At 42.7% G+C, this 21706-nt stretch overlaps 1 long non-coding RNA gene across 1 annotated transcript in view; it reads left to right on the top strand.

Annotated features, from left to right (window-relative positions):
• Window positions 1-21706, top strand: part of LOC116098889 — a 43995-nt gene that overhangs the window by 17547 nt on the left and 4742 nt on the right. The window contains exon 2 of the long non-coding RNA XR_004121983.1: window positions 15822-15938. This is a non-coding gene — a long non-coding RNA (uncharacterized LOC116098889). The remainder of the gene's footprint in view (window positions 1-15821; window positions 15939-21706) is intronic.

The raw sequence follows: 21706 nt of genomic DNA, 5'->3' as shown, positions 1-21706 counted from the left end.
CCTGTAGAATATTGTGATGGCAGCCCAAGTGGCCAAAGCACTGCCCAACCTTCCTAATGACTCCACCAGTTGTTAAAAGTCCCTTTCAACTACTTTGTTTCCTTAATAGGTAGAAATGAACATGCTCTTAAGTCCATCAGTGTTGGTCTGAAATTGCCACAGTAACAGTTCCAAATTGGAATAATAGATAGGATGCTCTTACTATTTGATCAGTGATGTGAGAACTGCAGACTGGCATGCGCTTTGCCCTGGGTTGTTATATTTGGCTCTGCATTCTGAGACGCAGGCTGGAGGGGCAGCTGCTGCTGGGACAGGTTCTTTATGGACAGTCGAAAGGAGTGAGCAAGAAGCCTCCGTGAAAGATGAGGCCACACTAAAACTCCAGCTCACCTGTAGCATTCTCCGACTTGTGGGTTTTCATTACAGCTCGGAATCCTTTCTTTACTACCCTTTTTTTTTTTCTTTTAAATCTTTATGCTACTGATGGGGGATGCATTACTGAGTTTGTTGGAGAAGGTGTGTTCCATGTCTGCTATACTTGGATCGGGACGTGGGACAGTTCAGTGCTGCCATTTTTAACACAGTAACAATGCTGCTTGAATTTTCTGTTGTCAGAGTAGAATCCCTCTTCTGGAAAAGGGATAGCCTATAATGTTCAGATTAACCAGTTACTGTGATCTTAAATCTTTTTTCAAGTCTTAAACAAACACTAATGGTTTTATAGTCGGCTATTTTCAGAGGTTATCATTAAAGAAAACTAATTAAGTTGTAAAATACAGAAAGCTATGTAATCTCAAAATTGAAGCAGGGGTGAATAGATAGATGAGGGAAGACAATTTTAGAATTTAGTGAGCCTTCTATGCTCTGAAATTGTAAATTGTCCATCAGGTACCTATGTGTGCTTTGCCTAAAGTATATTATAGCTCATTGTCAGCTTCTTCAAAGTTCACAAATCACACATAAAAAAATTAAACAATCTCATTATAACAGCCAATACAGAGAAAACACTATTCTCAGATGATGAAAATTGTTTATTGAATATTTACTTTGTGCTTGTCAACAGTCTGTGTGCTTTTATGGGCATTGTCATCTAATGAATATTTTCATTAACATAATGAGCAGGATTTAATGGTTGAACAGGACTTGGAAAATGTCTACCAGTTAGGTAAGGTGCCATAACTTCCCCTTGGAATCAAAATAAATTGAAACACATTTTAATTTATAGATGAAGAGACTCTGGTTTGGAGAGGGTAAATTCTGTAGTGCAACTTATACGTCTAGGAAGCGGCAATGAGAGATGCTCCAAGGCTTCCCCCTTAGCTACTCAGCTGTATTTTCTTTAGTCCTTACCTTATCCTCTCTTTTTCTTAATCATGTGGCCAACAAACAGCTTTCTGATTCTGCTCTGTGGCATCACACACTGCTCAGCTCTCAGGCTTTGGCAGGCCAGCTTCATTTCTATGGCATAATTATAACTGAGAATATAACTAGACCCTTGGATCTCCTTTCACCATGAGCAATCCTCCTAATGGGGTCTGCCTGGGTCTGGGAAGGGAGGGGGCTTCGTGTACCTCACCTAGCTAGCAGGCATTTTTCAAGTCCTGTTCAACCATTAAATCCTGCTCATTACGTTAATGAAAAACAAATCTGTGATGCCTCTAATAAATCCGCTAATAAACGCATTCCAACAGTGATAAATCTGTGAAATGTGTTTGTCTGTTCTTGAGTAAGTAGCTGCAAACCGCCAGAAATAGTCTTGCATGCTATGGAAATTCTCCCGCTACAGCTCGCGCAACCCAATCTCCAGAGATCTTTCTGAGAGGTCGTTTAAATGAGTGTTGAATGGGTTGTGCCAGACGCGTTGGGTGGCTGGTCATATCGCCTGTGCACTTGAATGACTTCTGGGTTTACGGTCTGCCTGAACTTAGGGGTGAGCCAGCATGGGGACCTTTAGATGGAGAGCCAGCTTCACCCATACCTTTCATCTCTGAGTGCTCGCTGGACACATTTAGCATTTACATTTATTTGCAAAGAGCCTTGCCTCTTAAATGTCACTAAGGATGCAGGGTGCACTCTCTGATTGCTACTTCAAAGATGGAGAGATGGATGGGGATGTAGGCAGTGGGGGGGGTTTAATCTGTGTGCTGGCATTTCTTGACGTTGTCACAGTGGTTGGTCCTCTGACATTACAGTACTAGTATGTTTCTTTTGTTTGTTCCCTCCACCTTTCACTCTTTTTCTCACCTTTTATGCTTTCCAATTATGCTCTACAAACACAGCTGAAATTCTAGGAGGGTGGCATACAGCATTGTGCTTAAGAGAAGAACACTGTGGTCACAGACAGGCTTTAGCCAGCAAAAAATGACCTTGGGAAATTCACTCAGCTCCTTTGAATTCCATCTGTAAAGTGAGGTTAATGTGATGCCACTTAGAGAATGGCTTCAAACATTTAAATTTAGTTAGAGCACATTTGCCATATCTACATAGAGAACACTTGTATGTTGCTGCTAACATTAGCAACAACATTCAAAGGGGCTGCAAAGGATTCCATAATTTTGATAAGCAGATTGGAAGGGGAGAGAGGTGGTTTTGCATGTCTGAAAATTCTTTGTCACACACTCCATAAGTTAGAGTCAAATCTCTGCTCTGAATGTGGATGGTTGTTGATGCTTCTAACGAGTAGAATATTGTAGAAATGAGCCTGGGTGACTTCTGATACTCAGTTATAAAATGAGATACAGAGCCTGCTTGTCACTCATTGGCCCATCTATCCATCCATTATCCATCATCATCTGCAATCTACCTATATACATATCTGTTGGAAAATGGTCCAAATATGGAATCGTGCAAGGGGAATTCTGAGTGCTTGTGAGAAAACTTCAAGAAGACAGGTCTTTTGTCATTTTTCCTTCAAAATCACAGAATTGTTCTTGGAATGTGCTTTCATGTTCCTCCCAGGTGTAGTGGATATGTATGAGTTTGCTTTAGAGCATCCTTTAGAACTGGCTATTGCTACTTGTTTATATGACTCTATGGAAAAACATGTTTTTGCCATGTGTGCGGCTTGTTCACCACATACGACTTATCTTTGTAACTAGACATTTTACTTATGTGACTCTCCTTAACCCTCAGAATAGAAATTGTTACTCTAAATAAAGCTGGCTATGCATGAGACTTCAGTCTGCCTCATTCCTAGGATTTGCTCTTCTAGGTTCACACCAACTAGAGCAGCATACATCTATCTACTTACATATCTGTAGCTGAGTGATTGATGGCTTTATTTAGCTACCTAGGTCTTCCTTCCTGTCTTCCTCTTCCTTTGTTTCTTTCTGTTCCCTATATCAGTCAGGATTCTCTAAAGGAACAAAACTAATTGTGTGTGTGTGTGTGTGTTTTTAAGGGGGGATTTATTAGAGTGGCTTACAGACTGTGCTCTGGCTAGCCTAACAGTGGCTGTCTCTTGATGGAAAGGCCAAGAATCCCATTTGTTCAATTCAGAGGCTGGATGTCTCAGCAGTTCTGATCTAGGGCTGGAGTTTCAGAGGATTCTTAGAGAGATGCTAGTCTTCAGTTTGTTGGAATCCTGAAGAAATGGGTTCTGATACCAGCTAAGGAATACCTTGGCAACAGAATAGATGAACTTGTCAGCAAGAGCGAGGGCAAGCAGTCAAAGAACAAAAGCTCCTTCTTCCACATGCTTTTCTGTAGCCTGGCACCAGAGTGATCCAGATTTAGAGTGAGTCTCCCCTTGCCAAATGATCCAGTCTGAAAAATTCCTCACAGATGTGTCCAGCTGCTTACATTTTAGTTGATTCCAGGTGTTATTAGGCTGACAACCAAGATTGGTCATTTCACCGCTCTACTTTGTATAAGATCAGGCTACTGTCTAAAACCACCATGGGATTGTGTGGGAAGACAGTGTACTTAGACCTAGAGAAACACACCTATGTAGCCACAGCTGCTCAGTCCCAACTCTTTCACCTTCCCAGTTTTCATCAGACATTTGAGAAACCTCCAGAGAGCTCCAGTCTGAGGCCCCAGAGTCTAGGAACTGTGGGAGAGCTGCCTTATTGATTCCAGTCACCCACGAGAACTCTGAGAATGGGCAGTAAACTGTTCGTAGGCCATAAAATTTGAGGGTAATTCCTTACTCAGCACAGTGAATGGAGCAATCACTGAAGCCACTCCAGCAGGTCTAAACCAAAGCAAATCTACAAATGCAATCATAAAACCACAAACAGTAGCATTCAGTTTACACACGTGAGATTATTTTAATAGATGATGCTCTATAGGATCCCAGCTGATGCTGACTTCAACGTGATGTTACAGGGCTTGCCTTTGGGAAATTGATATTCACATCCTGTGTGCTAACATACTTCCCTGGCAATTGTGATTCCAGACCAGCTAGCAGGAAACCTGTACTGTGCAAGTACAGAGACATCTGGCTGGCACGCAGCACACAGAGCCATAGCACCATGGCATTCTGTCCTTTTCCTATCAGCTATAGCCATGGAAGCTGTTCTCATTGGCTGTAGTGGAATCTCCCACAAGGATGCCAACACTAGGGTCAGTTGTCACATTCAGTTGTCAGGGGCCAACCAATGAATTAAAAATAAACATATTCATCTCTGTTGCAGCATTTTCTCTGTCCAATCACATTAGTGCAGTGACAGGCCTGTGATTGGACAGGAATAGAGAGGTGGAGCTAGAGTTTGAGGAGGAGAAAGGTCAGAGAGCAGGAGGAGAGATTCTGGATCATGGAAGCAGAGGATGATGACCAGTCAGACCCTACGTGATTATACAACCAAGCAAAGGTTTTTACAAAATAGATTAATTGGGTTAAAATATTGTCTTTATTATTTTGGTTCTGAAATTATTGTATTGGCATCTTGTAAATTGTTATCTTACTATTATGTAAAACTCATTGGATAACAAGGCCTTAAGAGTCATGCATTACCTGGTACTAGCCATTAGATGAATGATTGTGGGGGTATGTAAAACATTGCACGTGAGCAAGATGTTGTTGCTAGCTGGGAGAAAATAGCAAGAACCTGCCAAGACATAGTGCTGTGGCCAGACAGTACGGTACCAGCTCTAGAACATGTTCCAGCGGGAAAGGGAGTTTGCAGGGTGGATTCATTTTTTTTTAGCAATTCCCGCAACACATCTCTGTTTATGTTAGCTTGAAAATGAAAATGAAAAATCTAAAACGTTTCTATGGGCTTATCAAGCATTAGAAAGCTCAGGGTACTTGGTGGCCTGGGAGTGGTGGTATCTCCAGGTCCTGGTAAATGAAAGTTGATGAGCTAGAATTGAGTTGAGCCACAACAAATGGCTCTGAAGGCCACCGTCTTGAGTCTGAACTCATAAGTGCAGCTGTTATTGATTCTTGGGTGTTTGGTGCAGTGGTGACAGGAGGGAATCCATCTCACAGGCAAGTGCATAACAAATTTTACAAAGGTGAGGCCACAGTCAGGAATACCAGCAAATGGTCTCTCCTACCAATGCCAGCCCTTTGTAAAGAGACCAGCGTTTGAAAGGTCACGCTTTGCTCTGTAGGCATGTGTCGTCACCATGTCAATTAAAATTAAAAGAAAATTAAAAGAAAAAGGTCAGTGCTCACTGAGTTCTCGTGGAACATGTGATTCTACGGTGAGCTTTTTGAAAGCTACAGCGCAGATAGTGAGCTGGATGGGCTCAGGACTCGGAGATTTACGGAGCTCTTCCTTCCTCTTCCGCCTGTCATTGACAGATGATGCAGCCTTGGCCAAACCATTCATGTCCCAGCACCTCGGAGCCTTCATTTATCAGGCAAGGAGTAATGATATACACATCCTACCCATGTTATAAATATTAAATATATGTGTCCTAAATCTTCGAGAAGCTTCAAGCCTTCACAAAGTAGAATGAGTTTATATCCTTTAGAGGACACTTCAGTGTTAGAGCCTACTTATCAGGAAACATTTAGACTGTTGCCAGAAGAGATGATATTTTTTTATTGCAGAAAGTATATTGTAACAGCATTGATACAAATTTCAAAAATGAAAATAAAGTCCTCAGATTTCTGTGGGCACCAAATGTCAGAGTTTTATTCTTCATGGTTCTTGCTAGTTTGTGGTGTGTGTGTATGTGTCCACACTCACAATGCATAGTGTAAATGTACTGTTGTATTTTTAATGTAAACATTAGGACTTTCATGTCTTCCTATGCTGCTCATAATGATAATCTTATAAGCATCCATTAAACGCTGAGCAAGATTGATTAGCTATACTGGAGCACATCTATGTGTGACATCCCCCTTTCTCTCCTTTTGCCCCTCCCTTCTTTTATTCTTGGAAAAGGAAAGGCAGTTTATGAAGCACCAAGGATGGCATTATTGAGGCAAAGAGTATGAACATTTTAAAGAAACCATTTATTGAACTCCCCATCAAACTTGGAAGGCATCGTTGTGTTTTAGAAAAGTAAGACTCTGAGCTATATTGAAAACTCAACATCGATGGGATTAATTAATAGATCCTTCACTTAAAACACTTAATTTTTCAGCCCTTGGAGTTCTTTTCCTCAGTGAGATGGAAGAAGGCAGTTGTTACTTTTGTGTCTACACTGAAGAATCTAGGTGAGAATAATTCCTTGTGATTGCCAGTAGGCTGCTGTGGGCATGAGAGCTTGCTTGAATGAGTTAAGCCAGCAGTGATGGATGCAGCCCTGACAGATGTGCACTTTGGCATTAAGTACAGACTTAACCCAACAATGATGTCAGACAGAAAATCTGCACCTCAGTCAAATGAGGTAAAGCTCCCAGATTAATCTGCGGGTTAGCTGTTGTATTCAGGAATGAGCAGAAGTCTGTCTCCTGCATGCATCAGTTACTGGGGACAGCTGCTGGCCATACAACAGTTGCATAGGACACCAATAGCCAGGCAACAAGGTCACCAGCTGCCCGGAAACAAGTTCAGCTGGAGGAATATTACCCCGTCCTTCCACGGGTCACATCGTTGGAGATTAATGAACTGTGATCTGGACCTTGGAGTCAGAAAGTTTGATAGTTCCAAATACTTAAATCAGGGCATCCAGACAGGAGGCTACACCAGGGAACATAGACAAGATTATGATACAGCAAGTTTCCCTGTGTGGCACCAGGCCAGCCATACTTAACTGTGCTGTATATAGTGTAAATATGAGCTGCCGTTGTGTGCCAAGCCTCTGTTAGGGAATTCTGAGCTGGCAGCGATGACAGCCACTGAGAGCACATCCAGTCACATGACTGATTAGAAGCTTCCAGCTTTGTTCTTTGCCTTTGATGAGCATTTGGAAATACCTGCTTCTGGGGGGCAATGGGTAGGCACCTCAGTTCTCTAACACATCATCACTCACAACCCTGACAAACAGACAGCCAGGTCCTGCCCATATCTACTGTGTCGGAAATTTCCGTGGTATGTGGACTAAGTGGGGTGGAGGGCTTCTGGAATGTTCGATTTTGGATCACAGCTGAGAAGCACTGGTTCTGTACTATTGCAAATGTCTTTGGAACCTGGAGTCACAAGTAACAACTGCTGGCTATTACCTCTGAGCGCATGTTCCTTTGTTCTCCGTATGATGAGTATGATGGTCACCCTCCCCCTCAAGAGTAGCTCCTTATCTGCAGGGCTCAGAGCTTATTTCCTCAACTCTGTCCCCAACCACAATATACATTTAGGTAGGTACCACCTCCAATGTCTTCTAGAGCAGGACCTGCAGTGTCATTAAATAACTATGAGAGTTCTGATTCCTCTTGGACAGAGGGAAAGGTATACTTTGCCAAAGGTGGAGGCAAAACCTGGAGCTAACTCAGCTCAAAGAGGCTGGAGGGACTCCAAGAGAAGCCAGCAGAAGGATGTAGAAAAGCAAAGCTGGATGTTCCAGCCAACAACCACGGAGCTAAATCATGAGGAGCCATAATAAACCTTTCATCTTTTTAAAGGTGATTGTCCAAGGTATTTTGTTACAGTGATGGAAAGCTGACTAACATATAGCACAATATTCAAGGTATGTTTTGAGCACAAAGAGGGAGTCGAATCCATTCTTTGAGGAAGAGATGAACAGAAGAGATGGCTGAAGGTCCTGATAGGCAAGCATGCGAAAAGGATGAAAGTTTGCCAGATAAGAAAGAAGGTCTGGAGACAGGTTACTGTGAGAAAAAAAAAGTTGGAGTACACAGGGGCTTCAGGGCAACATTGAGACAGTCCATATACTAGATCCATATATTAGAATATAAGCAGGAGGCAGGAAGCTGTGCAGCCTCTAGGAGAGCTTATAGGTCATGCAAGGTCTTTTGTGCATTGGGAAGGCATGGAAGAGTCTTAATTCCATAAGAGATGTGATCAGATTTATTCTTCCAGTTGCCCTGAAGAAGACCCTGAATAGCTCTCAGCTATTTCCACCCATGGTCTCACACATGTGAGAGTCTCCCAAGAGTAGTTATAGCCATTAACTGGACTGTTTTTTTCCCCATGTACTCAAGAAAGCACGTTGGGAAGCAGAGAACTTTAGACCACAGAGGGGGTAGATGAAGACATGGCCACCATACCCCACACATCCCACCTTAACCTTCCTTGCTGCTCTGCCTTCAATTTGTGGATTCATTTCTCCCTTTCGACTTCAGTCTTACTCTATACCTTACTTTGGTTATTGGAATCGGGGAGGGGGTCACTGACAGAGTGTCTGCCCCAGACTTTAAGGGTAACACACATTTCTCTCTCTATTTCTCTCCTGGACTTCTGACTCCCCTATTTGAGCAAGCCTGCTCAGTCGCTCTGGGATGAGGGCTTGTGCAAATCAGTTTCAAGCGAGCTCTGCTGTCCAAAGAGAGTCCTGGGCATGGGGGAAAGAACTGAGTCACCTCATATGAACACAGCAGAGCCTAGCCCAAGTTTCCAGTCTACTGTGAGCTAAAGAAATGGTGGGTGTTTTATGAAGCTGATTGATTATGCTAACTAGTAGTTGGGATAATTTAGTTGGAAAAATAACCAGCCGATGGGATAAAGATGAAGTAATTCCGACTGTTTAATCAGTCACAGAGCCAATCACTCACACCTGTTGACTCTTTCACAATTAGAAGTAACAAGTTCCTTGGAACACATTGGGCTCTTGCAGCATGAGCTGTCCTTCAAAGGCCTTGGGGGAAACTGGAGATGTAGGGGCATCACCCCCTGCTCCTCCAAATATGACTGAAAACTCTGAATTTTATAGGTAAAACGAATAAGACTTGGGAGGGTGGAGAGAATGTACAGCAACTTTGGAGTCTGGGCTCAGAGAACTAGTTACTGAACAGTGACCACCCTCCTCTAGTCAAAAGTCACTGGAAGCGCTGTGGTCTCCTGCTCCAGCCTCTATTCCCAAAGGCAGTGTGAGAGTCTGGACTTGTGCCCTGGAGCAGGGGGATGGCCGACGTGGAGGTGAGTCAACATTCCCATGAGGGTAAGACAAGGAAGTAGGTCAGAGAGGACTGGAAGTAGGAGGGGACTTTCCTTCCTGCCAGCTGGTCATAAGCTGCTCCCTACCCACTCTGTGACAGTGGGGACCATCTGGGAGGTAGACTTCCCTACTGTCCCTGGCAGCAGCAAGGAGTCCTCCACCCTCCCTTGGGAATGATGTCATAGGAGGCCAAATGGAAAGGCAAGACCATCACCACTGCCAGCAGTAAAGAGGCCACTCTACTAGGGCTGGTGGCCAAATCCACACGAAGAGTCTGGATTCCCTTCTGTCTGGCAGCAATGACAGGACCCTCTTCGGCAAACAGTTGAAGCTGGATGGAGAAGGTGGCTTCTACCTTCACCTGGCAGGGGTGATTCAGCATCCTTCATCCCTTTCCACTGGGGCACCACAACAGAAGGTTAAATAAGACCCAGCATCTTGTGACATATTACGAACATGACTAAGTGTCAATAGCAAATCACTCATCATAGCAACAGTTGGCAAGCTCAACACACTGACTAAGAAGACCCGAGGTTGACAGAAACAACAGAATCGAACACTCCCATCACCAATTATGAATGACTATGGCTGGCACAAGTGGGAAGGCAGAAAGCCTCAGCAATGAGTTGAGAGTAGAAAGGAGAGTTGAGCCAGGTATGGCACCTTACACCTGTAATCCTAACCCCGGAGAGGACAAGCAAGAGGAAAACCATGGGTTCAAGACCGGCCTGGCTGCAGGGTAAAATTCTGTCTCAAAAACCAAACCAAATCTTCATCATCATCAGTAACAACAACAAAGCAAAAGGAACGTTTTAGAATTGAGCAATATAGTAACAAAATAATCTCAGTGAGTAGATAGAGTATTCAACTGTTAAATGGAGTAATAAAAATACTACCTAAACAGCAAAGGGGAAATGAAGATGACAGCAAAGGACAGGACCCTAGGGACCAGAGGACTGTAGGAAAGGTAGAATATTGGATTATCAGAGTGTCTGAAGCAGAGGGGCTACTTAGACTGCAAGCTTGATGCTTGCCCTCCGGATGTGGCCCTGGCCTGGGGCCTGAGAGACACTTAGCTGTCCTCCAGCCAGCTAGGGTGATGCCTTTGGGCAGCTCAATAGGCCAGAGGTCTATACTACTGTGGCCAGTTTTATGGACTAGGTCAGTGACTGGCTGTGCTTCCTTCTGAGGTCATCGAGAGGCATCTTGTCTGTTCCTTGCCTTGCCAGCAATAAAGACGTTTCTAGGCAGTTAGGGTGAGGGGTGGCAGAGGTGAAAGATACTCAGAATTAATGGCAGAAACTTTCTAACTGGGTAAGAGGTATACACCAACAGATCTAAATGCTGAGTAAGCCCTAAAGGATAACTGCCCCCCAAACCCACAAAATCTATAACTAAGTTATTAGAAACTAAAGAAAATAAGATGATTGTCTCTTTATTGGAGAACAAAGATGCCTTCTCTATGTGGCACAAATAATTTGGATATCAGGGGCCATGATGTCCAGAAAGGTAGCTCTCTGTTTTCCAGATGCTGAATGAGAACTGTCATTCAGTCTTAAATCTAGGAACACTATGATTGGTACATTATATCTTATTAGAATTAAAAATTTCTGTTCTATGAAAAGACTGTTAAGTATATTAAATAAAAGCTACATGGTAAGAAAACATATGTATAAGCCTCTGACAAAGAATGCATCTGTGAACCTCTATATTCCATAATCTAAAATTGACAAATAAAGCAAAATTCAAATTAAGCAAAAGCTAATAATCAAGTTAGAACATGAGCAAAAGATACAAAGAAACATCAAGCTGATGAAAGCAAGCAGATGTTCAACATCAGCCGTTGACAAATGGAAATTCAAACCAGAGTGAAGTATCATACACATGCCAATCACTCTCTGACATAAAAGACAGGGCCAGCTTCTCATGCTTGGAAAGCTGTGGAGAGCTTGGATCACTCATATATTGCTGTGGGTCTACAAAATGGTACAGCCACTCTGGAATAAAATGTATTACAGAGAGAGTGGTGGGGAAGGATTGTGGGCGTAGCTGTAAACAAGTGTGAGGACTCTTGTGATGGGGTGTTGTGTGTCTGACTGTATCCGTGCTTCTGTCCTGGCTGTGTGGCTGTGTGTATCTTACAGTGTCACCGCAGGGAACTGGGGGCATGGCTGTGTTTCCTTCTTTTTCTGCTCCTTTCCCTCTTCTTCCTTCTTTGATGCCTTCCCTTCTCCACTCTTCCTCTCATTTCCAGGATAGGGTCTTCCTGTGTATCTTGAGCTGACCTCGAATTCACCATTCTCTGCTTTACCCTCCAGAGTACTGGAACTGCAGCTATGCAAAATCCAGCCTGCCTCTGTTTCTCTGTCTTTGCATTCTTTTTTTTGTTCAACTACATATGAATTATCTAATTGCCATGTAATAAAATTGAATTTAAAGAAAGGTTTATCTTTGAAGTGACTATACTGTATAGTTGATGGTTCTCTATGAAAAACATTTCTATGATTGATTATGTTTGGCAACAAGAGGATAATCAAAGCTGGCCAGCTTTCCTTGGGACTGGTTTCCTCAGAGGCTGCATCTGCATTTTCTGCCGTAAGTTGTGTGATCTTCTGTGGAGGGCTTCCCATAAGGCCATTGTAAGAAGGCAAGGCAGTGATTCCTGGCAGGCTCCTCACTTCCTGACACAGACCAGAATGGCCTCATCACTGCTAGCTACCTCATTCCCTGTTTACAATGACCCTGTCGCTACAGCCTGGCCATAAGTTGAAAATAATAAAGATGAGGCTTAGAGAAGTTTTACGATTTGAAAGGGCACAAGTGGTAAAAATCAGGGCCAGGGTTTGGTCTCAGATCAGTTTCCTGATCTCCACTGTGAATCTTGATCCATTATATTCCCAAAAGGTTGATTAAAAAAAAAACAAAAGTGCAAATTAAAAGATAAGGCGCAAAGCAGGGGAATACAGCTGTATCATTTATAGGATTTTGCTTATTACTATATAAACAGCCTTCATAAACCAATATTCAAACTTGCCAATACAACGACAGATGAAATATCAACCACCAGTTTATGACAATGGACAAAGGACAAAGAACAAAGAATCTCTAAAAATGTACAAATTCAAAGTAACACACATACACACACACACACATGTATGTAGAGTGAGAGAGAGAGAGCTACCAACTATTAATGTTTCATCAATTTGGAGGAAATAGAAAAAAACAATTATGTATTTGATTCAAAATCATATATAAAAATATGTGCATATATATAAATATATGCATATATAAATATATGCATATATACAAATATATGCATATATGTATTTGTTGTAGATTCTATCTTTTTTCACTGATCATTTTTAGCTTCTTTTTTGGTAAAAAAAAAAAAGTAGTATTTTTGTGTGGACCAGTATCTAGGTCCTTTATGCATATATGTATGTATTCAAATGCCAGTTCTCTTCATTTTCCCCCAAATTAATAAAACCCTAATAGTTGGTGGCTCTAGAGGAACACATACAAGTGGCTTCCATCCTTACTAACATACCTTTGATGGTGGGTGATTTGACTTCAAATTCTTTATTTCTAAGAATTAATGTGATTAATCAAAGATCTGAAAACAAAGGCAGACATCCTACTAAAGGCAGTGCACAGATCCTGTGCAATACAAAGCAGAATTCTAGGGCTGTTTTTCACAGACATGGAAACAAACATGTTGAAGTTCATAGAGAAGCCCAGATTACCAAGGAGAGCCAAAGAAATCTCCAACAAAAAGAAAACTGCAGGAAGAGCTACTCTGCCTGATTTCAAATCACACCACAGTGTTGTAGTATCCAAAGCAGCACGATACTAGCGTGAAAGCAGCCACACTGATCCATGGAATAGAATAGAGGACCCAGATATTGGTCCACACAAAGAAACTACCTGGGATGGAGGAGAAGAATGAACACCGAGAAAAGATAGGATCTACAGCAAATGGTGCTAGGAACAGGGATTTCAACTTCCTGAAAAGTGAAACTGGACCCTGACCTCTCACTCTCTATGACACTCCAACTATAACTGCATCAAAGAACTCAACAGAACACCCGACTCTCTGAAAGTGCTCTAGAGTCAAGTAGGGAGATGCCTCAACTTGCAAGCACAGGCAAGGATAGGACTCTGTAGTGCAGGAAGGAAGACTGATAAGCAACACACATGATCTCACGAAGTTAAAAAGCCTCTGCTCAGCAAAAGAAACCACCAAGAGAGCCAACAGGAAGCTCACAGGCTGGGAGAAGAGCTCTGTCTGTTACACATCTGACAGGGCGCTAATGCCTGTAATTGCTAAAGAACTTTCAAATTTCATCATCAAGGAAGAGTCAGCCTCCTTAACAATGGGCTATGGAAGTTATCAAAAACAGTAGCCTCCAATGGGCTATGGAAGTTATCAAAACAATAGCCACCATTGGCTACTGTGGTCCTTAACAATGGGCTATGGAAGTTATCAAAAACAGTAGCCACCAATGGCTACTGTGGTAGTTTGAATGAGGCCTGTCCCCTATGGGCTCATGAATTTGAACATGTGATTCCCAATGAGTGGCACCATTTAGAAAGACAGTGGAACTTTTAGGAGGTGCAGCCTTGCTGAAAGAAATATATCACTGAGGGTGGGCTTTGAGTAAATATGGTTAGGCTGCACTTGCACTTTCTGTTTGATCCCTCTGCTTCCTGTGTGTGGATGAAATGTGATCTGCTTTCTGCATCCATGCCTTCACTACCATGATAGACTCCATCCCCCTGCATGTAAACTAAAATCAGTCCTTTCTTCCCTAACTTGTTCTTGCTCATACTGCTTTATTAAAGCAACAATAACCAACAGAGTTAGAAACGCGTTAAAAAGTGCTGAACATTTTCAGTTATCAGGAAAATGCAGATGAAAACTGCCTTAAGATTTCATCCTTTCCTAGTCAGAAAGGCCAAGATCAGGTATACAAGTGGACACGGGGAAAGTAGAACCCTTATATATTTGGTAGGAATATAAACTAGTGTAGCCACTGTGGAAATCCTAAAACTAGAAGTAGAGCCCCCACATGACACATGTATACCACCCCATCATATACTCAAAGACTACAGAGATATCCTAACTACAGAGATACTTGCATGTCATGTTCATATGGCTCAAGTCACAAAAGATGGGAAGTGGAACCCACCAAGATGTTCATCACCTGATGAACAGATAAGGGAAGTGTGGTGTGAATATACAATAGAATGGAATGACTTGGCTATAAAGAAAAATGAAGTCTGCAGGTAAATGGATAGAACAAGAAAAAATTATACAGAGAAGCCCAGTTTTGTGCCCGTGCCCCTGGCTGAGTGGACTGCAACCACTAGCTTAGCATCGGCTCCATCCTGCCCAAGGTCTGCATGGCCCTGAGCAGTGAGTGCTCCCACTGGTGGCAGAAGAGTATTGTGTGGAGAGCCAGCAAGAACTCACAAACCTGAGTGCCACACCATGGGATTTTGGTTGTTAAGAGATGGGTCTAACAAGCAGCCATCTTGGAGGACCTCATCTCCACTGACCAGAGCGGTGTGAGCCACACGTGGAGGGGTCTACAGCATCCCTGCTGGTACAAAGGAGGTGCTCAGGAGACCCTGGAAAGGAGGCAGAGTCTGATAGATTCTATGCCAGCACTAATGGCTTTCAATTGATATTATCAGAAGACAACTTTTGAAATTGCATTAGAATTTATTTTGTTATTTATGGAGGGAAGTTTTAATTTTCCATCTCATAGAGAGACTGAAATTCAGTGCTATGGCTTGGGGCCAACATGGGACACTAATTATTTTGTTAGAAACAATATTGCTTAGTAACTGGGAAAGCAGGCTCTAGAGTCCAACAGACCTAGGTTAAGGTCCCAGCTTGGCCACTTCTTCAATCTGTCAACGAGAAATGAGATTAATAGCAGCATCTATCTATCTGATGAGGTCTTTGAAAAGATTAAGGAGGTTTCTATATGTAAAGCAGATTGCCTGGTAACTAGCTCAATTAATAAAACACTCAGTTAGCACCCTCCAACGTCAGCTGTGCTATTTTTCTTAGTTGAAATCTTTCTTTAAAGATCACAGGTCTTTTCTTTTTAATGTTCACACTACCCTTTAGGTTATTTTCTATAAACTTTGAGAACATTCTTTTGTGCTAATTGGGGTTCCTTTGGTCACAAAGAACAGCAACCAACGCCAGCTCATTATGGGGGAGAGAAGGTAAGTTACTGGGAAAAGCTACATCATACACAGAACGGCAGAGCTGTGTTAAAGTCACTCACACTGGTTCTAAATAGGAAAAAATATGTAATTGGACATGAGGTTTTCCAGCTTTGTGTCTCTTCCAGATCTTAAGTATCTCTCATCTGATTGAAGAAGAGTCTGCAGGAACAGTCACCAACGTGATGAATTTGAATTCCATCACCATGTGACAAGTTATGTTAGCTATTTTTCCTACTTCTGTGGTAAGTGCCTAACCCCAAAGCAACTTAAGGGAAGTGGGTTTGCTTGGGCACAGAGTTTGCGAGTATACTCCATCATGATGGGGGAAGGCATGGAGGTAGGCACTGGATGTAACTGGTCACATCACATCCGCAGTCAAGAAGCAGAGTGGGACGCTGGGGCTGAGCTCACCTTCTATTTTCCATCCAGTCTGGGGCTGCAGCCCACAGTTAGGGTCTCCTCACCTCAGTTTACATAATCTAGAAAGCCCCTCACAGACATGCCCAGAAGTTTGTGTTAATGGTAGTTCTAAATGCTGTCGGTTGACGATTAAGATTAACTACCACATAAATCATTACAAACTCAGCAGCATTTTTATGATAAATTCACACCATGCATAGGAACCTGGGTACGGTTACCTGAGTCCTATGCTGAGGCATTCATCTGGCTGGGCTCTTATCTGGAGTCTTTGAAATAAATCCATTTTCAAGCTCATCCAGGTTGTTGGGAGCATGCAGTTCCTTGTGGTTGCAAGAATAAGTTTCTGTTTTGTAATGTCGGTTTGTCTGTCTTAGCTGGGGCCATTCTCAGCCCCCAAGTTTACTCTCAGGTCCTAGCCATCTGGAGCTCTTGAACAGGGTAGTGTCCTTGCTCAAAGCCATCTGGTGGCAGTCTCTCCAGCCTGCTGTGACCTAATGGGAACACAGAGTGACCTATCACCTGCCCTCAATGCTGTGCTTGGCATAGGGCATGGGCACTAGAAGGTGGGGATCTTGGGACACTGCACTGGATTGAATTGTGATGCCCCTAAAGCCATGGCTTTGCAAAGGTGGTGAATGTGGCCCTATTTGGAAACTGACTCTTGGTTAATATGCCAGAGCTAAGATAAAGTCACACTAGATTGAAGGAGGAGTCAAATCTGATGCCTTTTACTTATAGAGAAGGAAATTCAAGCTCAAAGATGTGGGGTTGAAGGCTACAGAAAGATCTAGGAGAAGCTGGAGGAGTGCTGCCATGAGCCAAGGATGTGGGCAACTGTCAGAGGCAGAGGGATTAAGGAGAGAATCTTCCTGACACTGGACAGACCTTGTCTTTGTTGGGATTCCGATGTCACACGTCTAGCCTTTAATAATATAAGAAGACATTTGTGCTGTTTTAAGCCCCTAGTTTGCATCAGCTCACTAGGGGAATACTAGGAAATGAATCCATCACCTGTTTAGAATTCTTCCCACGCCTATGAGACTGGGTTGGTAAGTGACCGCTATGAAGGAGGCACTCAGAGCAATCACCCATGGAATGTGGCAGGGCATGGAGTAGATTCCTTCCACCTTGCAAAATATTTTTACATATTTTTTATTTAAGGAAAAAATCATATTCCCCCAACGATGAGAGGAGGAGTGCTATGACTCCTGACCTGATTTGCAGAGACACATCTCTGTCTGTCCATTTGATTTTGATTTAGTTTTCAGTCTGCAACCATTGACGGGATAGAGCACCGAGTGAGAAATGTATGACTATAGTTAAAGCATTCACCATCCCTGGCTTTGTGATTTGATAAATGTTATTTTTAAATCCCTTGAGCTTCTGTTTAATCACGTGCAAAATAAGACTAGCAATGCCCTTTCCTGGAGCAAGTTGGCATCAGATAAGGAAGCAGCAGAAAGTAGTGCCGGCGAGCCTTCTTGCACAGGGCTTTTCAATGCTTCCTGTGGGTTCTTGGGATATTTTTAACAGCGAAACTTTTATCGGCTCCCTTCGATTTATTAGGACACGTCTCTCTGGATTCTTATATCTCTATGTCAAGTAGCTTTAGGTTGCAGCTGTCTCTCGAGATAAAGGGGGTGGGTTTCACACTGAGAGTCTGTACTGGCCTTTGTGTGTCTACTTTCTCACACAGTACCTCCTGTGTCTTGACATGCTAGGCCCTCTTCTCCATCATAGCGAGGGACCCTGGAAGATGTCTTTCATGAGCTTTATAGCCACATGACACTTATGGCCCTTACCAACTCCCCCTTCTTCCACATGAGCAGCCAAGCTCTCCACTATGACCCTTGTATCCCCTTCTTGCACATTGTCCTATAGCTACTGGACATGGCCACCATTCTAGAGTGTTCCAATGACCATATGTAAAAATCACCCAGGTCTGACAATTGGGGGGAAACCAAAAACCCAACACCTTATACTAAAGCCTAACCATGTGTGCCTAACACTTGGTCTGCTACCGAAAGTCTCATGTCATGGCTTTCTTCTCCTGAGACTCAGACAAGGTCTGAAGATGTGGCTGGGGGCAGGGTGAGTCAAACAGTAGCTATTCTCTTGTATTAGCAGTTCTGTATCATCCCGGTGGCTAACTAAAGGCTGGAGTATATATGCCCTTTTCTTTTTTTCTTTCCCCAATATGTTAATGTTTAATTAAAACTCATAGCAAATGAAACATTCTTGATACAAAAAGATATATGCTATGCAACTGCACTTATAAGAAATTCTAGATGAGCTGTAATGATCACTCGTAGTGTGAGGAGGAGCAAGACTGGATTGGGAAGGGCTGAAGTGAAATTACTAAGGAGACAGGGCCCGTTTTTCTTAGGATAAGTATCTTTAAATGAAAGGGCTCTTCAGCCTACTCCTCCTGGGTTCCCATATGCTCTCTCCTGTTCTCCAGAAGTACCCAGATGTTTCTTAGGCTCAGCAATGACCAGACCTGGAGCTATTTCCAGGAGGCTCCTTAGTAACCATGACAACAGACGTCAGTAAGCCTACCTGTCCCCTTGGGGCCAAACCCTACAGTGAGTAGAGGCTTAAGTCAAAACCAACATCAAAGCATCATTTAATTCCCTTCCTGCTCTTCATTGATCATTTGTCCTCCCTTTACTTCCTGTATCTCCATCAGAATTTTAATCCAAAGGGTACATCCTTCTGAATGTTCCTCTTAACAAAGGAAGAAATCCAGAATGGGGTAAAGGCAGTGAAACAGGAAACCGACCTAACAATGTATTCACTTCAGTTGAATTTATCAACTTGGCACTAATAAGAAATATTAAGCTTGAATAGGAACAAATGGAGAAACACAGTTTTCCTCCCCATAGTTTACAATTTGCGGCAGCACAGGCATTCTGTCTACCATGTGAAATATCCCACGTGGGATAAATTCAAAGCCTAAATCTCCACCAGCAATGTAATTCAGTACTTAAGAAAAATAACCATGTGTCAGGCACTCCTGCTGGAGAAATATCCCGAAAAAGAAAGTCATGTCCATATAAAACAGCCATTTCAACTACACTGACTCTGGAAGACTCCAGGCCAGGCTCTTTGTTAGTGGTTTTCTCTGGGGTAGCCTTAAGGATCTAAGACTTAAGAGGTAGACAATTATAGTCAGTTTTTCCATCTTTTTTCAAGCTTCTAAAAATATCTTTTTTAAAAAAAAAAAAGTGGTTGAAGTTGACATCCAAAAGAAAATTCATCATTTCAATTCACTGGTGAACTCTCCTGTGCCCGTGGCATGATAATTTGAAAGCAAGGTTCTTTCTTCAGTGAGGGGCTTTTAAATTATTCACATGGGAGAAAGCTAATTAACTGGCACTATTCAAAACTAGGATTTTATCACATATTGTAGTATTATTAGTGTAGATTTATCCTTATGTACACCTTTAGTCTGTAAACTGAGGTCGAATCTAGTTACTCTTAAGCAAAGAACGCTGTGTGGCGGTTGTTATTTAAATCCCACCTAAAATCTGCCAAGAAAAAAAGCATATGTGATCTGACAGCATGAAGAGCATGTGTGTGCTCAGTGCGCATGCTCCTTGGAAGGTCCGTGGGAGCCTGTTGAAAGCCAGGGAAAGAGCAGAAACAATGATTAACTGACACAGGCTGCGAATCAATTATCCGCTTTCAACAGATCCAGTATCAAAGCGGGCCGATCTCACTCTGTCAGAACTACAGCCCAGAAACAGACCAGCTTCCTCTCCCAGTGCTGAAAGATGCTCCCGGACTCAGGTGCTGGCGCCCAGCTCTGGGTGCTCCCTCTTTCCCCGGGCCCAGCAGACCCTTCTGATTTCAAATGCTCCTTGGCAATGCAATGCCCAGCAAGCAAATATAATCTGAAATTGTGTCCCTCTGTCCCAGCCACACAGAAATGCTCAAATGTGGCTTTTTAATTATCTAGCAACATGTTGTTTTGTAGCAGATGAAAACCCAGAAATCTTTGGAAGGAGAGATGTTTACAGGACTATGAGGCTAAATTGGAAAAATGCAAATTGGTTATGATTGAGTAAGTATTTCTGCCGGGGCTTCTGTTTTTCCAAAGCAACCTCGTCTTTCCTCTGTGAGGGAGAAAGACATAAAGACATAAACATTCCTCTTTATCTAAGTAGCTTGTCTTTTTAAGTAGGAAACAGGCTAGATATCATTTCAACAAAGACTTTGTTTCTCTGTAATATACCTACTTTGTGTCTGGCAGGTACGCAGTGGCCAGCTTTCTGTGTTGGTATGAAGTCTGTAGAGTCCAGTCTTGTGATCCATGCTTTGTCATGACCAGGAGAAAAGGATGATTGCAAGACAAGGTGTGAGGTTGTGAGGTTCAAAGGTTGTATCTACAGTGGGGATGTGTGTGTGTGTGTGTGTGTGTGTGTGTGTGTGTGCACTCGGTCATCTCTGAAATCCTGGCATGTTGGTACAGAGAGGGAAGGTCAATTTTAAAGGGATCTCTACTTGATTTTCCAGAGGATAAAGCAGCAAGATTAAGATTTTGTTGGGACTACTTTTAACTGAAGCTACCTTGTATGGTTGTTCCAGGTCAGGTGAAAGCAGGGTGTGTGTGTGTGTGGTGTGTGCGTGTGTGTATGTGGTGTGTGTGTGTGTGTGTGTGTATGTGTGTGTGTGCTATGTGAAGAAGGAGAGAGGAGAGAGATCTGGGACATATCATCCTAAGTGACCCTTAGCGTCTGGTCCACTAATTTGAAGATGCTAGGCAGTCAATAAATACTTGAGTTAGTTTCTGTTTGTTTGTCCCCATCCCTGCCCCAGCTTCCAGGGAACCTAAAGAACTTCTCACAACGAATCTTCCAGAAGCAATGAGACAACTTATAGCTGTTATGCTGGGAGAGCGTCTCACAAGGAAGAAGTTGGGGCTGCCAAGTTTAGAGTTTGGATTAGTCAATATTTACTCTGGAATGTTATACTCACAGCCATTAAAACGTCAGAGTCTCCAGGCTTGAAGAGCTGGGAGTTGGATCAGGGGTAGAGAGTGCTTGCTGCTCTTGCAGAAGCCCCAGGTTCAGTTCTCAGCATCCATGTGGCGGTGCATAGCAACCTGGAAATTTACTTTTAAGAGCTCTGACATCCTCTTCTGGTTTCCAGGAGCACCAGACATACATGTGATATGCACACACATGAGCAAACATTCATGTACATAAAAAAAAAAACCAAATAAATCTTAAACAAAAACAAACCAAAAAAACTTCAGAGACTCAACACAATAGCAGATGGCACACAGGTGCACCTACCTAGTCAGGCGGCTCTTTGGGTGGCTGTGATGTAGAAAGTGACCCTAGGAGGCCAGTATATTTCCACAAAGTACTCTTGTTATCCTCTGAGTGGTAATTTTTTTACACTCCATACTTTCCAAACAGCTAAACATGGAGACAAGCATGTTTTGAACATTTAATTCTAGAAGGTGTGCATCACTTTCTGGGTCAAAGTTGTCCTATTAAGAACCATTCAGAAATCGAATTGAAGACCCAGAAATGAACCCACATACCTATGGTCACTTAATCTTTGACAAAGGAGCTAAAAC

The sequence above is a fragment of the Mastomys coucha genome, unplaced genomic scaffold, assembly GCF_008632895.1.
Source record: "Mastomys coucha isolate ucsf_1 unplaced genomic scaffold, UCSF_Mcou_1 pScaffold20, whole genome shotgun sequence".
In the NCBI taxonomy this organism is placed as follows: domain Eukaryota; kingdom Metazoa; phylum Chordata; class Mammalia; order Rodentia; family Muridae; genus Mastomys; species Mastomys coucha.
The sequence above is the reverse complement of the archived record's forward strand: the minus strand, read 5'-3'. Positions and strand labels throughout refer to the sequence as shown.